The following is a 17,899-nucleotide window of genomic DNA, read 5'->3' on the forward strand; positions in this document are numbered from 1 at the left end:
CAAAGCAAATGATACACTATACAATTGCTCACCACCCACCAAACGATGCCCAGCATGTCCCCGAGCAGCGATTGCTGCCCCCCGGCCAACTCCTCCAGTTTATATACTGAGCACGATGTCATATAGTATGGAATAGCCCTTTGGCCAGTCTGGGTCAGCTGTCCTGGCTGTGCCCTCTCCCAGCTTCTTGCTGGCAGGACAAGGGAAGCTGAAAAGTCCTTGACTAGTCTAAGCACTACTTAGTAACAACTAAAACATCAGTGTGTTATCAACGTTATTCTCATCCTAACTCCAAAACACAGCACTATACCAGCTACTAGAAAGAAAATTAACCCAGCTGAAACCAGGACAACTGGGGAGTCCAGAGCTGGACGCAGTACTCCAGGTGGGGTCTCATGAGAGCAGAGTAGAGAGGGAGAATCACCTCCCTCAACCTGCTGGCCACGCTTCTTTTGATGCAGCCTAGGATACGATTGGCTTTCTGGGCTGCAAGCATATGTTGCCAGCTCGTATACAAAAACACGAAGATATGTTAATGTTTCCTTCAGGTAAATAAATTCTGACCTGCTCAAAAAAACTATTTTTGTTTAAATTTGTAGCCATAAACTAGAACCCACCACTGATAAATAATAAAATTGCACCAATTTCTTTTTGTTTTCCTCCCCACACATACATTATAAATGAATGAACTACCTTCACACTTACAAGATAAAAGTCAATGTGTCAGTCTGTAAGTTCAAGTCAATCTATTTTTGATTAATATAGACAGACCCTGCATCAAGTAAATTATTTTTTATTATACATTGGTTAAAAGCTGCTGGCATTTATGAGCTTTTTTTCTTCCTTACACTTCCAATAGTTAAGATGAGTATTTTTTCATATATTTTACTTTTGCCCCATGGAACTGTTCAAACACATGGAAATATTAAGAGCTAAGATAAAACCTTAAAAAATGACGGAGAACACTTGAACAGAGTGACCCTTAGGTGTAAAAATGGTGATCAAAAAGCACGCATATGAATTTATGAGGATTTGAAATGGAAGATGGGACACGTGTTCAGATGATTCATAAACAGTCACATCTAAGCTAATACAAGTGTCTGTAGCAAGGTACAGTAGCAATGATGAGAAAACAGCACAAAAGAAAAAGCATTTGATTAACTAGAAGAAAACATAGAACCGAAAAGTTGAACACCATACCCAAGCAACTATTTGCCATAATTTGATAGTCCTCCTTTTTCCTGTTTCATTCTTTCTTCATGAATTCACAGAAGAGAAACTATTTTCTTATGTGTATAGCTACAAAGCACAGATACAAACTGCCTGATGGATGTTCCAATTCAAAACTCTTCTGTGACTTGCCAAGGTACTAATTTAGCAAGCTTTTCCTTTCTTCTCCTCAACTTTCTTCCTGCTTCAAATGCTAACCCTATAAAGGCCACGTTAGTGCAAAAGGTGCAATCTGAGTTATATGGAAGTTGATAGGTGTATTGATTTGTTTTAGTATGACTTGGGTTTCATCCACATAATCTAACAGGAACCTTTCCTCATGACACCTTTTCATTAACACTATACCCTCTCTTACATAAGTATCTCCCAATTTCCTACAACACATTTGGAAAGAAATACCTGGCTGGAACGTCATAAACAATTAGTCTATGTATTAGCTAGAAGACAGTTCAGCTCAATCCTTTCTATGCTCTTCAGGTTTGTGTGAAAGTCCAAGCTTTCACTAGCTGGCTGTCTTTTATGACCAAGTGGGAAGGTGCAAAATACCCAACAAAGCTTTTCTGAGTGAGGCAGTTCATTGATTTGAAGGACACTTCTTTCATACAGTCTTACAGACCTACACAATAACTCGTGATAATAGCAATAGTCCTCCATCACTCATGACTGGAGACAGCAATACATTCAGAGAATTTGTGTTAATGCTAATGCTCATGACCAGTGAATATGCTAAACATAATGGAAGAAAGGCGCTGTGCTGCTTTGCCTAACAGCTGTGCTAATGTGCTTCAATTAGAGCATGTCTCTGCTATTCCAGATGAACACATATCTTCACATCAGTGACTTTAAATAGTGCTGAGCTGTGCAGTTTTCCTTTGTAGTTAAACATACATTTGGGAATATGTAAACACGTCTAAACTCGTTGTAACTGGCAAAACAAATCAGACTTCTATACAAATCTTAAGAGAGTAAAGATTGGAGCACCACTATGTCTCCATTCCCCAATCAACTGTTCAACACAAGCAAGTAATGCTTACAAAAGTTAAGCACACTGACAGTGTGAACGAAAAACTTTGGCAGGAAAAGCAGTGTTGGATTTCCATTCTGGAAAGCACACTGGGCCCAATCCTAACAAAACAGTTATAAAAGTAAGCAAAAGAAAGCAATTGCATTTTAAGTAAATGGGGCTGCAAATGTAAATATGTTTTAGAGGGAGTCAATTCATTTTTCCCTCTCATATATATTATAAGTATTACTTATTTCCTTCTTTAAAAAGAGTATTGGTATTAGTTTGGATTAAACAGAAGTGATGAAGCAGAGGGCTGAATGGGAGGAAGAGAAAAATCATCATCAGATTGGAGACGGCACAAGATTACAGTGGTTTTAGAGAAGGAACTACCTTTGCCTTCACAACTAATTTTCTATTCAGTAAAATAACACTACCTACCTTACTCCACACACAGAAACATATGTAAAGGTGGGGAAAATAAGGCAAAACAGAGAGTGAAAGTATGGGAAAGTGACAGACAAAAGAAAATGTGTAGAGTATAGAAAAAACAGCATTTCCCAACAGCAAAATGACAAGGCAGTCGTACAAGATTTTCAAGTTTTTAGGACACTTATAGCCTAAGCTTATACTTTGACTCACAACCATGTCATGTCTGTTTTTGAAGCAGAACTCCCTCCTCCACTGAAGGAAAAGCTCTGCCCTGAGCAGTAACCACTGCTGTAAAACCTGCCTTTCCTCTCCACTCATCCTTGGGGCTCCCTTCCCATTCAGGGGTGGCACAAGACATAGCACCGCTGCTCCCTGCTGCTGGCACATTTCATGGACCTAGGGGCTGATCCAGCCGAACTGTGATGGCAAGCTAGCTTTCCAGGCAGAAGTTTGGTCTGTGGCATCAGCAGGGTTGATACCAGAGGTCAGCCTCCAGATGAAGGGCGAAGACACAAGCCCACACTGGGACCTCTCCTATTGCTCAAGCTAAAGATGAGAAATCAGAATCAAGAGCATGTCCAATTTCACCTGGCCCACAGGGGCAATTTTAACAGACAGAGACTGGGCAGAGTAATAAATAAGTAGCCTGCTTTCTACCAGCCATATTGCCTTCCTGAAAGAGCAATTCATATGTCTCAGAGTAGCTATTCAAGCCTCAGAAAGGCTACTGAAGCAGTTCCTTGGTAGGAAACCTTGATAATGGCTTGGGTCGGCAAAGATACCACAGCCAAGCAATGAATTTGACCCATGTCCTGCACAGTAATAATGAATCCTCTAATAAATGCAAAATTATAATTTTTCTATTGCATGACTATTAAATACCTGTTAGATGATGGCAATTACACAGATTATATTTCAGCTATGAAAGAAATTAAGTAATTTTGAATTTTAGTTTCAATTGAAATAATACTTACCCATGTCGTTGAAATAATATATAATACAACATAACCACATGCTCATGATAATCTTTAATTTACATGCTGTCAAACTCTGCCCTGGAGTCCTGTCTTTTTCTGGGCATAAGTGACAGCATGACAAAATGTTCATTAACAATTACCATGTGCAAAGCTATCTCCCATGTCAAACATGGGCAAATAAGAGTGGAAAAGGAATTTGGTTTGTAACAACACAAGAGTGGGACTGGTTGGATAAGACTCTTCAACGACGCAGCCAATGCTTCTCTGGGAAAGCCATGTCAAATTAAGAACAGGGAAAAATCTTTTGTTTGAACAGAGATGACAGTTCAGCTAAAGGCTAGTAAGAGAAAAAGAACAAAATTATAATAATGGTAATGTGCAGCAGACTGACTAATAGACATTGCTAAGTGCTTTCAAACACACAGGTAAGTTTGATTTAAATTTATGAAATACGCATTTCAAAAACCTATGGAATTCTTAATACTTTATGAAAGCATTACTACAACTTACAACTGAGTATCATTTTTCCTATGAAAATTGCAACAGAATGTTACTGGAGTGGTGTAATTGAAGTTAACAACTTGCTTTCTAGCTTTCATCATTAGATCTAGTCTTTCCTACTGATGTGAAAATGTTTTTAACGGTAATGTCCAGTAAACATATTTCTATAACAGAAAAAATCCTAAAAAATTTTCTCTTTGCAAAACAATGCAAATGCTGTCATGTTCAGAAAATAAATAAAAAAAAAAAACAACAAACAAATAGATGAGGAATAAGAATAAAATGCAGCGTGTCCACTATGTATATTAAGGAATCAGGAACATAGTAATGGAAGAACCTACTCGAATTGTTAAATTCTGTCTTTGCCACTGGAATAATTTATTTGTTCCCCAGAACATCTATTCCACAGGTCTGTATTCTTGAGAGACCATTTTCTAACACCTTATACCAACTGTTAAATCTACCCTAAAAAAGACAAAAAGAGACAACTATGGGACATTCTGCTCCCTGCTGTGGAATATTATATTCTGTGTCCCAGCAATAGGAGGAAATTTATAAAGATGATACCAGGATGAGGACTATGCCTTGTACCACGGAGCATTTCATTAATGGCACTGATACTAAAATTGATATTGAAAAATGTAGCCTATGAACTTAATATGTTCAGGATGTTCTTTGCTCATTGGACTGATAAACAGGTTAAAACTGCTTTCAGCTTGTGCCCAACTCCCCGTGAAGGCTGAAGTCAATAATGTCTAACATCAGCTCCGGATAGATAGAGTAAAACAACATTTTCAATGCTATGTTACTTGTTAGACTAACTTCAATTATATAGAAGAAAATCTAACCTCTTTTGATTTAATCAATACAATCTGAAGTCTTCCTTTTAGAGATTATTATATAAAATATCCATTACAGGCCCTTAAATTTGATCAACGCAATGAACCAGAGCAGCTTAGTCAGATATAAAAGCTATTGATTTTACCATAATAAATCCCACAGCTGTCATTGAATTAACCAACCAGAAGAGCCAGGCTTCATACAAATAAAAGTAAACTACTTCAGTAAAATAAGGAAGCAGAAGATTCTACAAAACTTTTAAACAGCTAAAAAGCATTCACCAAGGCATGTCCAAGCATGTGTTGAAGAACATGACTGAACAGAAACAATTTGCTGCATCACAACTTAATGTAGAGCTCCAAAGTGAGAGATTGCCTTACAAAGTCCATTAAACATGAAAAGCACACTTAAACAATACACGGGAGTCCACATGCTGCCATGCCAAAGGACTAGTGCCTTTAAAGAACAACTGTTGCTCGCTTTTCCCATCCTATTAAGGATGCAAACAAAGCCAACCATAATGCCAATTAGCAGCAATGAGATGTGATTGGAGTTCTGCCAAGCCCACCAACTGGTTTCACAAGGACATGCAACAGACCAAGAAAAAACTGTTTTCAGACACTGCTACACTTGGTCAGAAACAAATATATGGTATTTACGTGAAAGGATGCAGAACCCACTACTGATTTTACAAGCAATAACTTCCCAACAGAAATTCCTGTAGTTTTCAAGTGAGGAGATTAATGGATGTTTTTCCTCCAGAAAGATTTTCTGTCTTTAGCTTGCCTGCCTCCAGGATTTTCTGATATGACAGCCTTGTGCATTAATTTCTCTTTTCTATTACATATTTCAGAAAGGAATATAGAGCAATATGACAAAACACTTTGTCATGATTGGCTAGTATTTCCCAAAAAATTTAGAGATGTGTCCTCTCCATTGTATAACTTGTTTTATGTGCTTTTTGTGGGTTTCATGCACTCTAAAATGCACCAACAGAGGCATCCAGCACGTAGGTGTCTACTATTATTACTGCTGTTATAAATCAAATAAAGAAAAAAAGGAATTATGACAATCCTGAAACAAATCAGCTAACCAGTTCACTAAACTGTAGGATTAAAAAAAAAAAAAAAAAAAGGCTGTATAAATGCAGTTTAAAAAACTCTTTTAAAAGGAAAGGAAATACTTGTCACTTTCTTGATTAAAGCCTTTACACAAACACTGAACTCTCTTACTTACAATTATGCTAAAAGTCATGGTATATTGCCAGTGGCTTTACTAAGTTACCATCAGCCATGTAATTAACAGTAATTTGAAGTGAGATCTTCAGTCTGAATTCAAGCTACTCAACTTCAAGTCATCAGTGTTATAGAAATGAAGTCTGTTTACACATTGGCACATTTCCCAGATATTTTGTGCCCGGAACTTGCTTTGCATATTACAAACAAGTTTATAGAAATTGAAAACAAAAACAGAAAGGCAGATTTCCTCTTCTCTTTCACCTCTGTTTCAGAGGATGATCATTGTACCAAAATAGCAACAACGGCTTAGCAATCTCATGAGTTAAAACCATGAGATCTCAGGCAAATTTTGTGCTCTACAACAGCCTTTCTGCATTACCCTTATTGGTGAGGAGCCTACTACTCTCTAAATGGATTCAGTAGGAAAAGGACAGATGTTCACTACTAACAATATCAGACAGCTGAGATTTCAAATGCATCATCCAAATCTTCCTCTACCCATATCCTCTCAAACCCGTCCTTCTTCCTCCCCAGAATTCATTCAGTTCACCTTCTCATGGACTCCACAGCCAGCCAGTGTCATCCCTATGGATATGCTCCCACTGTGAAACGTCCCTGGGGACTCAGAGAAACCCACAAACAACAGCGGATCAACTCCTCTATGAAAACTCATGACAAGACCCTAGCAGGCAGCAGAAATCCCAATTGCCATCAATGGTCTACAGGTCAAGCTCTGTGTTTTGTTCCCAGTGCCAGCTTACAGCTATCCCCCATAGCCAGCCACACTGCACCATCTCCTCAGCAGACAGTCTTCACACAGCATGGCTCACAACTACATTTGTGAAGTTTCATGCAGCCATGTAGCTTCCCATTTGGTGCAGGCATGCATGCCTCACTGTTTAGAGAGGAGAACACACTATGGCATTGAGGGAGGGGTTCCCTCCTTGATCCTGTCTTTATCAGCCCTCAGGGTTTTCGCTCTAGTGATTTTAAAATGACTGCTAGCTCTGCAAAGGAAGATAAAAGGAAACACTGAGATTATTTTCTGAAAGATTCTTGTCATTGAGAGCTATGTTCTGCAGTCTATCTTCTCTCTCTTGCGTCTTCTTCTACCCTCTGTCCTTTACATACTAAAGGTGAGAAAGGCCTCACCTGGAAAGTTCATGCCAAACGTGAACCTTTCAAACAGTCTGCCAAGCCCACAGATGGATTTTACATTGTAGCAGCTGTTTGGAACAAACACACCTTACTGCCCTCTTACCCCTTCTGTATGTTACATTTAATCTGAAGCTAAAGATTTCAATACAAGCATAAGCTGTGCCACCTGTTGGTTTCAGTATGACTCTGATACACCCACTACTTCTCTGCCAACACTTATGGTGAGTGTGCCCACATTTATACTGAGATGGAAAAAATAAAAATAAAAAAACCCTCACGAGCCTTCAAAATGTTCTGAAACCAGCAGTTGCACTTGTTCTCAGCAGGGTCTTATCTCAGATCCTTTTACAGGTCTTCTTTGCTGGCAAGTTGCAAGAGAAAATGATTACTCATTCTGGTTGGAAATTCCCCTGTATCCCACTGCTAGCCAATAAAGTACAATTAAATTTAAAATGAAAGGCAAGTTCTAGCAATAACTTTCTCTAAGTCATTTTTCTTTGACTACTTCACTAAATATATGCTTCAAAAATGCAAATGATGACTCTTGTTCCCACTAAATGCAGAATGGAAAAGGTAAATAAGCTTTCTCCACAGTGCTCATGAGGCATATCAACGATTATTTCAATACAGAAATATTGTTTAAAAAAAGGTCAAAGTAATAGTAATGATTTTTTACATTTTAGAAGTAGTGGTTATTTTCTTAATTTTTCCTCTGGCCTATTAATTCACTTGTTGAAGACTGAAGGACAAATCTCATGAATGGACTTCAATAGAGCAGCCTTATCCTATTAAATTCATAATGTGAATCCACGCACAACGTTAATCTCCCATACATGTATAGACATGTCCTTATGTCTACACATGAGCATAAGGACAGCAGGACACCTAAGAACAGGATTCAGGGGAATAACCTCTGCTGAAAGAGACGTGTAAGAGTATACACAGGAGGGCAGAGACTTCAGTCTAGCCTGGGAAGGAAATGAGGACTGGTAAGACATTTAAATCTCATTCCATCAAAAATGCAGGCACCTAGCATCTAACTCAACTATGGTACACCTTCTAACCCCAAACAAGCAGAATCCAGACCCGTCACCTGGTGAATCACTTATTTTCTTTCAAAACATGTTCTATGATTAAAACATCCCCATGCATGACAGCACTGACCTGACCACCTGGCCTCTTTATCTCCCAAGTGTCTGAAATACAGCAATGGTCACTCTTTCTTGCTTTCTAACTCAGTCTCTTAATTCTTTGATGCAAACTGGAACAGGCTAGTAGGTTTCCTTTAGTCTCTGAAAAGCCTATACTTGGCTGATGCAGCAAATACACAAATTCCTTCCCCCACGTGGTGGGTTGACCCTGGCCAGCAGCCAAGCACCCACACAGCTGCTCTCTTGCTCCGTGCTCCCTCCTTGGTGGGATGCGGGAGAGAACAGGAAGAGCAAAAGCAAGAAAACTCATAGATTAAGATAAAGACAGCTTACTAGGCGAATGAAAGAGGGGCGAAAAAGGCAATCGCTCATCACCACCCACAAGCAGACTGAGGCTCACCTCGTCTCTCAGCAATGGTCACCTTGGAAGACAACCTCCCCCCCTTCTTCTTCTGCTACCACAGTTTTATTGCTTGCTGAGCATGACGCTATATGGTATGGCATTTCCCTTTGGTCAGTTCAGGGCAGCTGTCCTGGCTGTGACCCTTCTCAGCTTTTTGCCCACAACCACCTTACTCACTGGTGAGGGGAGAGTAAGACATGGAGAAGGCTTTGAGGCTGTGCAAGCACTGTACAGCAACAGCCAAAACACTGCTGTGTTACCAACACTGTTTTAGCCACAAAACCAAAACACAGCACCTGTATTTTGGCACAGGGCTGCCATGAAGAAAGTTAACTCCATCCCAGCCAGACCCAGTACACCTCAGAAACAGGAATGAACAGGATTTTTTCTCCTACACAACGGAGAAATACTCTAAACCATAGACTCCTTGTGTAAAAGGAAGAGACAGACTGCTTCCCCACAAGCTGTGTTTGGGAGGAAGGCATCCATTAGCCTCGGCATTTGGTAGCTTCAGACATAAAATGCCTAAATGCTACTCAGTGCTTCTGACTTGAACCACTTAAGTCTTTCTCCACATATGAACAAGAACCCAGGGACTTAAAAAAAACCCATTAAAGCATTCTTGAAGAAACTCATGTGCACTAAAAAGGGAGGCTACAGAATATAATAAGTCAAACTGCTCCTTCCTATACTGACAACACTGAAGCTGGATTGTCCCAGTGTATTATTTCACTGAAGGACTGGACTGTTTATTCATTTTCACAAACAACCCAATGACTTGAATTGGAGTAAAAGGTAACTGACAGCACCTGGTGACATCATCTTTCATCTGTCATGGTCATCTGTGCAGAAACAAATGCCATATTCTGTTCTCAGTCTAGCTCTGTGTCGTGGTTTAACCCCAGCCAGCAACTAATCACCACACAGCCGCTTGCTCACTCACCCCACACCAGTGGGATGGAGGAGAGAATTGGAGGGGTGAAAGTCAGAAAAACTCGAGGGTTGAGATAACAACAGTTTAATAATTGGAGTAAAATGAAATAGAGTAGTAGTAATAGTAATAATAATATCATAATACAATAATAATATACAAAGCAAGTGATACACTATACAATTGCTCACCACCCACCAAACGATACCCAGCACGTCCCCGAGCAGCAATCGCTGCCCCCCAGCCAACTCCCCCATCTTATATACTGAGCATGATGTCATATGGTATGGCATAGCCCTTTGGCCAGTCTGGGTCAGCTGTCCTGCCTGTGCCCCCTCCCAGCTTCTTGTGCACCAGGCAGAGCATGGGAAGCTGAAAAGTCCTTGACTAGTCTAAGCACTACTTAGCAACAACTAAAACATCAGTGTGTTATCAATGTTATTCTCATCCTAAATCCAAAACACAGCACTATACCAGCTACTGGGAAGAAAAATCAACTCTATCTCAGCTGAAACCAGGACACTCTGCTAGCGCCAATGTGGCAGCTAGAAGTGTAATAGAGAAGAACTACAAAACGAACAATCACAGGCATGTGTATCCATTTCTGTCTTCTCTCTTTTGGTTTGAGCTTTTTGTTTTGTCCCCCTACCTGCCTCCCCCCCAGAAAACGTAACAAAGATCAAAAGAGAAAAAAAAGCTTAATCTTTTACATTTTCTTTTTCTAACTATTTTTGTTAGTTTCTTCCAAATGAAGGGATCAATTTCGAAAAAAGTTCAATAAATATATTTAGAATTAATAGAATTTATCATACAGTAACATGGTACCATAACAACTCTTCACTGTTACTGAAAAGCTCAGATGCAAAGGCATTTTTAGCCAGACGGCAGTGGGCAAAAAGCTGGGAATGGACACAGCCGGGACAGCTGCCCTGAACTGACCAAAGGGAAATGCCATACCATATAGTGTATAAAGCTATAGCTTTGCTTATTTCCACATTACCTCAGTAATTAACTAAGCATTTGAAGAAATCTGTTACTGGCTGGATGCTCAATACAACAGCTCCTCATCACAAAAGTTCAGTAAGATCAAAGCTAAATGCATATGTCTTTGAATACTCTTGGTAGGCACTACAATCAAAACAAAAATTAGCAGAATTGTTATTATTATAAGTTTTACCTTAGAAACATCACTTTAGAAAAGGAAGGAAACTTGACAGAACTTCCTCATGCACAAATGTATTATACAGAATCAACAGATAGCTCACTTCACATGCCAAAAAAAGAGGGAAGCTACTCGTCATCCTATTAATATCTGCCCAACATGACTCTATGGACTCCAGTCCTCTCTGTACTTTGCTCCTCAAGTACAGACTATAAAAACTGTTCCTGGTTTGCTTCTCAACTCCACAGCTACAATTCTTGTTACAGGAGTATGATATGGCCAAATGAGAGTTAATTAAGCACATTGTTACAGTTTTCAGAAACACAGAAATTAACAGATTTTATGCAAGTGAAGATAAAATAAAAAAACCCTACAATTGAAAAATAATATTACAGTAGCAAAATAGTTTTCAAAATAAATAAAAATCTGCAAAAACACTGTATGAATAAACAATGTGTAATTTATTCCCTGCTTAGCTGCTAACAGTCATTAGCATTAGCTACAGTGCTGCTGCTCATGATAGATAAACTAAGCAGCAAAACTTGAAAATGAGCCATTTCATTACGACTTTTATTATGACTGATTCTGTTGCTCTCCTCTAGTTGAAACCTGAAATTCAACCTTAGAAGAGTAAGTTTTACAAGTCTTAAGTATATATGTTGCTGATAATCAGGAACAAAGCAGTTACCACAGCAAAAGGGACGGGGACGGGGGGGGGGACGGGGGGGAACCAAACAAACCAAAAACTCACAGAACTTTATTACCAAAAGTAAATAAAAATAAGACTAATGGTTCCTTCCCTGCAACCATGACCAGGCTTTTCATGGCCTACTTTGTGGAATGGAACAGGCAATGAAAAATATAAAAAGCAGACAGTTTAGTGCACACTCAGTTTTGCCCTTGTGTCCTCCTCTACTTTAACTGTGTTTGCCCCCATTGAAAAAGCTCTCCTTTCTCTCAAAAAGTGACATATCTCTTGACAGACCTTGCTAAATCTTCCTGAAACACAATAAAATAGAAGACCTCATGCAAAGTAAATAAATGCTCATCCTGAGAAACTTTGAACCAGAGGAGGAGGCACCCTCATGAGATGCATGGGCTCGCAGCCCTGGTAATTAGCTGCTGGGCTGAAAGATCAACCCTGGAGAGTCTGTGCTTTGGGAATGGGAGCATCACCTCCTGCTCTCCTATTAGGACAGGATCCTGGGATCTGAAGAACGACTTCACAGAACAGATTAAGTTTTGAAAATCGAATTGTTCTGGCATCCCATTTGTTTGTATAACTTATCAAACAAAGTCAGCTCTACTGATGCGTTACACAAGGGCACAAGGGTACTGTAATATAGAACTCCTATTTTAACATCCACGTATACAAAAAATGGGACTGTACTCCACTGAAAAGTAGGGAAATGTGTGAATTTTTTTCCTAATATTTTGAATATTTGTATGACATGATGCAAAAGACATGGTCATTTTATATTAAGTATAGTATTGTATTTTTAGCTTAATGGATGTTTATTTAATCTTTTGTTTTCTGCAGTGATTATTTATTCATCCATGTACTCCAAAATGTCTTTTCTTAAGAAATATATTTTAGCAGTAAAGAAAAAAAGTGAAGTCTGTTAGCAGTAAGAAAAGAAACAGAAGTGTTTACAATATAGACTGCTCCCAGCAATTGTTTCTTTATTAGTACAGAGCTGCCGGAGATCTATTTGATTTCTGCATGTTTGAGTTTCTCAAAGTATTTTCTCTGCAATTCCCACAGCAAAGGACTCTGGAGCCGTGGTGAAGCTGTGTAAAAGGTCACTCCAGTCAAACAGCAGCTGTTTGCTTTCGCTAATAATGGAAAAAAGACTCTGCACTGAAAAGGGACCATAAATAGGCACAGTGTACTCTTTACACAGGCAAAACACAGACTTCAGTGGGAATTCTGCCATGTTTAATGCAGGATCAACGCTAATACTGCTCTTTCGCAGGCAGTAGCAAGAAGGAAATAAGTTGAGCACAGGCAAATCCCACAGGATGTCCACGCGATTGTTCCATGCCCAAAAGACGGGAAGGAATCTTCTGTGAAGCAATTTCAGCGATACTGCTGCTGAGTGACTAATAGTTCATGGGATGGCTCCAACAGGAAAAAAATCCAAGAAAACATTCTTACACATAAAGATAAGTGTGAGAACTTTGTTTTGTAGAGTTGGGAGAGGAAACATGAGAAAAAACTTCTCAGAAAACTACTGTATTGTAAAAGACTGTACTGCTTGGTGGGAGGGGTGGGTGGGGGTGGGTGCCTCTTCAGCAGATGTCTTCAGATATTTGCCAGCAGAAGCAGGAGAAGAAGAGCTGGGCAAGGCTGTGGGAGTTAACTCTGGCCTCCACCTAATATACCAACAACATGCTTAGTCTCAGGAGCCCTCTCTATTCCCCTCCAGGAAACTGCAAGGCACGATCCGTAGCAGAAAGCATCTGCTGATCCTACTTTCAGGTTTGGTTGTCTGCCACCATTGCAAGTAAGCAACAAGATCTGGACTCTAATCCCAGCAGCCTCAGTTCCTGTTTGCCTACTGTTTAATGCATATTCCATTAGAGCTCAGCTACTGAGATCAAACTCTATACAGACACTGTCCACACCTCAAACAGTATCATCTGACTTGGAAAATATTACTAAAAATAATCCTAATGAAAGAGTTCAGCATTAAATCTCAGGCATAATAATAAATGAAAGTTTCTGAAATTTGTTGTTATATTCAATTTAAAAAAAAAAAGAAGTTTTGTGGTTTGCTCGTTATAATTACTTTACAATTAACCTTCCCCGCAGTGGCATTAGAGAGCAAATAAATCCTTTTAATCAGTTAAGCTTTTCAGTTATAGATTCAAGTTCCATCTTGAACGCTGTTACGTATTGATTACCTCAATTATTTTGTCAATAATGTGTGCACAATTACATTAAAAGTTCCATAAAACAGCTTTTAGAAAGACTTCATGAAAAAATCATGCAACTTCCCCCAACTCACTTTCCAATTCCAATATTCTAATTTGAAATACAAACTTGTTGATCAAGAAGTACAAAAGCAAAATAGAAAAAATAAATTACCACTTGATCTAAATCTACTGGAGTAAAAAATCTGAATTCAACGTCCATTTAAGATATGCTACTGATTAAGAAAGTAGTTATCATGTTGGACTTAGTATTCACATAATCTGTTCTCAAAACTTTGAATCCCTCTGAGATTTTAGAGGAGTGGCCATCACTCACAGAAGTTTAATAAGGCATGAAATCTGCAAAAAAGCAATTTCTTTTTCAAACACCACATTACCTCTTTTATGACGCAAAAAGTGCCCAAATGAACAAGAAAACATAAAGTCTTTCAAAATGATCACAGAATGCAGTCATTATTCTACTATTTGATCAAGAGCAACACCCAGATACTATGTGCTGCTCAGAAAGTTTCTTTCATTAAAAGAGAAGGAAAAATATGAATGAGAATATCAGTGCCGTATGTGATTGCACCAAAACTGCCCTATTATTACATAAAACTGTACATAGGAATACAGAATTTGGCCTCAGTAGATTGAAACAGTCTAAGAAAGTTAATGTTATGTCTGTAGAAACTGCCTGTGCCTTATGCTTTAAAGACTGATGAAGGAAAAACCTAATTTGCCTGAACAATTTGGCAGTGTGATACACACAAAAAGGAATAGAGACAATTCCTTCCAAACCTTCTGGCCACCAGCCTGCATCCTTCAGCATTAAATGTCTCTATTAGTACTTAATTTATGAGGTTGGAATTGTGAACTTTATTGATAATTAGTTACTAAATGATTTAGCCCACAATACACTGTATTTCCATATTTTTAATAAATTTTAGGTGCATTACATCAAAGAACTCTTTATATTATTTAAATATACACTGGAAATTTATTTGTTCTTCCAAAAAAAAGAAGACTTTATAATTGTAACTTTTTAGGATAGATATCTTCTTGTTTTAGGCAGTTTTCAGGCCTGTATCAGTGGTTTACATTTTTAGATTACGAAGACCTGTAGTTACAATATAATACTTTAAAGTTTCAAATAAAAGCCTCATTTCAACCAGCTGAATGATATGGATGTGGTATAGCCCTTTAGTATACCACATCTACATATATCTGTGGTATAGGAAAAACAGCATGGATGCATAAGTCTTCTGTAACAGCTCAGTGCAATCTTTTAGCTTATTAAACATAAAATTGTATTTTATTTGTCTCCACAAGAATATGCTTTCAAGTTGAGGATCAGTTCTTCAGTAGACCCTCCTGGTATTATGTCTTTGGCATGGTCTTACAAAAATCTCACTGTGTTTAAGTCGTTACGAATTTGGGAGGGTTTCAATATATAAAAAGCAACATAAGACCCACACTGACTCTTGACTGATTCTCTTATCATTGAAGTCTAATTTAAAACAGCTCTAACTACCTTCATATAAATTATCATTTAATGCAATATATGCATACTGAAATAAAGAGTAAAACCAGAATGCTTTGGAATTATCAAGGCAAGAAACTGGAAACAAAAGAAGTGAATACTTGCTTGTGTGGAGGTTAAGAGGAGTTTGCGGATGTTACAAATTAATACAGGACAGCGATTGCAAATGCTACATTCCTCCGTGTCTGTTCTACACTTTTGTAGCCTTCAATGAAAATCATTGAGTTACATTCGAACACAAAGATACAACTATTTGAGAATGCTCACAGATTGGAAAACAAAGGCTGCAGATGAAAGTAGTTTCCTTGTGTAAAGTAAGACAGTCTACAAGAACTCCTTCTTGCAGTTCAGCTTTCCTTATCATGCTTTCATCAATAAATCAAGCTTCATCTCCCTCTTATGGCTGAAGAGGCTGAAAGATGTTGCATAAGCCTTTCATTTTCACAGTCTTGCACATATGCTCAGGCACCCTATGAAGGAGATTAGATGCTCTGCACAAGTCTTACTGTGTGTTTTAACATGCAGGTTTTGTGGATAGATTACCTGTTTTTGCTTCTCATTCAGCTAACAGCAATCTTCACATTATGTTTATTTTACCCTTTCTGTTTTGCAGCACAACAGGCCTCTACTAGGTCATCACTAAAGGTCACATAACATGGTCACAATGACTTAAACTTGCAAGGAGAGAACTTGCAAAAGCATCAAATATACAATCAAATATATCAAAACAAATACACCAAAAGTAGTTCAGATTCATAAAACAATGAGTGTTTTATAGGAGTTCCTTTTAGGTAGTATCTCTTCAGAGGCTCATAAATAGTCAGTGTACATTGAATTTGAAATGAACACGAGCACAACAGATAGAATATATAATTATGAAGATTTTCCTTAAAACTAAGTATGTAAGTTGCACACACTGTTTTAAATGGCAGCAGAATTAGCTGTTCATTAGTTTCAAACTGAAGTTAGCAGTTGTAACTTGCTTAAACTTTCCCAAGTCTTACTGCTTAAAATAGACTGATTTGATAATCATGTTATGCAGCTTTAAATTTTACTTTATTTTTCTAGTTAATTTTACTTATTTGTAGAAAATATTATTTTTTAGCTCAAGCACATTTTCATTTAAGAACAGTTTTTGCTTATTAATTTCTCATACTACCAGGGTATTCCATTTGACATATAAAACTAAAAGATCTTAAAGAGATGTAATTCAACCTGTAAAGAGCCTATACTCTTTCCCTAGATTTAACTTTACAGTAATACAAACCTCATTATTATCAGGTGGTGTTTTAAGACTGCCTTCTAAGAAATCTAAATAATATTTGTTCCAAATATATTACCGCTAACTGTATCACTTCTAAACTTGATTCACGCAGTCATATTCACCTCATGCACCTCACTTCATAAAGTCAAGAGTTAGACCAAAGATAAATTTAACTTCTTGTTTTGTTCTTATTCAAGAACAGTAAAGAATACATAATGATATTCAGTTACACAAGAACAAAAAAGGGAAAGCGAGGTGATTAAACAGCAAGGTTTGAAGTGGAGGACCTAAAGTTTAGAGCACAGATTCAAGAACCTAACAAATTTGTGCAGTCATATCAGATGACACTGATAGGTATAATTTGAAATACAGTATAGTCTAAATTTTCAACACCAATTCTGATGGCAGAGTTTTTGTTACCTTTCTTTCAGAGAGACAATGTAGGTGCTAATTCATTTTTTAAGACAAAGCCCCCTAAGGGACCTTCAAGCTGGCCAACTGAAAGACTGCACATTCTGAATTACCATTCACATTTGATAATTTTGCTCAGATTTAGCAGATGGAAATGAGAACAGCTGTTTGTAAACTGGAAGTAATCTTATTTATTCAGATTTACACACATGCAAAAGCCACTACACCTATCCATGTGTTATAGATATTTTGAATACTTGAAAATTCAACACAATCAAGGCACATAAATAGCTAAAGTGTAACTGTATAATAAAACAACTATCTAAACAACTATGGAAACTGAGCAACTCAGTAAAAAATTAAACAATTTCCAAAGAATTTCCAAATTTCAAAGGGAACAAATTATTTTCTTCCAGTGCCAGAAGTGTACCACATGAAGAACACAGCAGTTAATCTATTTGAGACATGGCAGAAGGAGAAAAGCATATTCAAAGGTCCTATTATCCTAAAGAACAACATATTTCTAAGCTTTAGTCTCATACTCTCATACTAGATTGGGTAACAGTTCAGACATGCCCTCTGATCTCATGTCTGCTGCTGTAACAGAAACAACTTTTTAGGCAGACACATAATCAGTAACTGGTGTACGAGCCAATACTAACATTCTAAGGCATATCCCAAAACCCCACAAAGTGACAGCATAGTCCAAGGAACTCAAGCTGAATATTATCATACTGTA

The 17,899-nt window shown here is 38.0% G+C and overlaps 1 protein-coding gene across 1 annotated transcript in view; it reads right to left on the minus strand.

Annotated features, from left to right (window-relative positions):
• ST8SIA4 (ST8 alpha-N-acetyl-neuraminide alpha-2,8-sialyltransferase 4) overlaps window positions 1–17,899 on the minus strand; it is a 67,468-nt gene that overhangs the window by 21,532 nt on the left and 28,037 nt on the right. The window lies entirely within an intron of this gene.

This window comes from Platalea leucorodia (genome assembly GCF_965183815.1).
Source record: "Platalea leucorodia genome assembly, chromosome: Z".
In the NCBI taxonomy this organism is placed as follows: Eukaryota; Metazoa; Chordata; class Aves; order Pelecaniformes; family Threskiornithidae; genus Platalea; species Platalea leucorodia.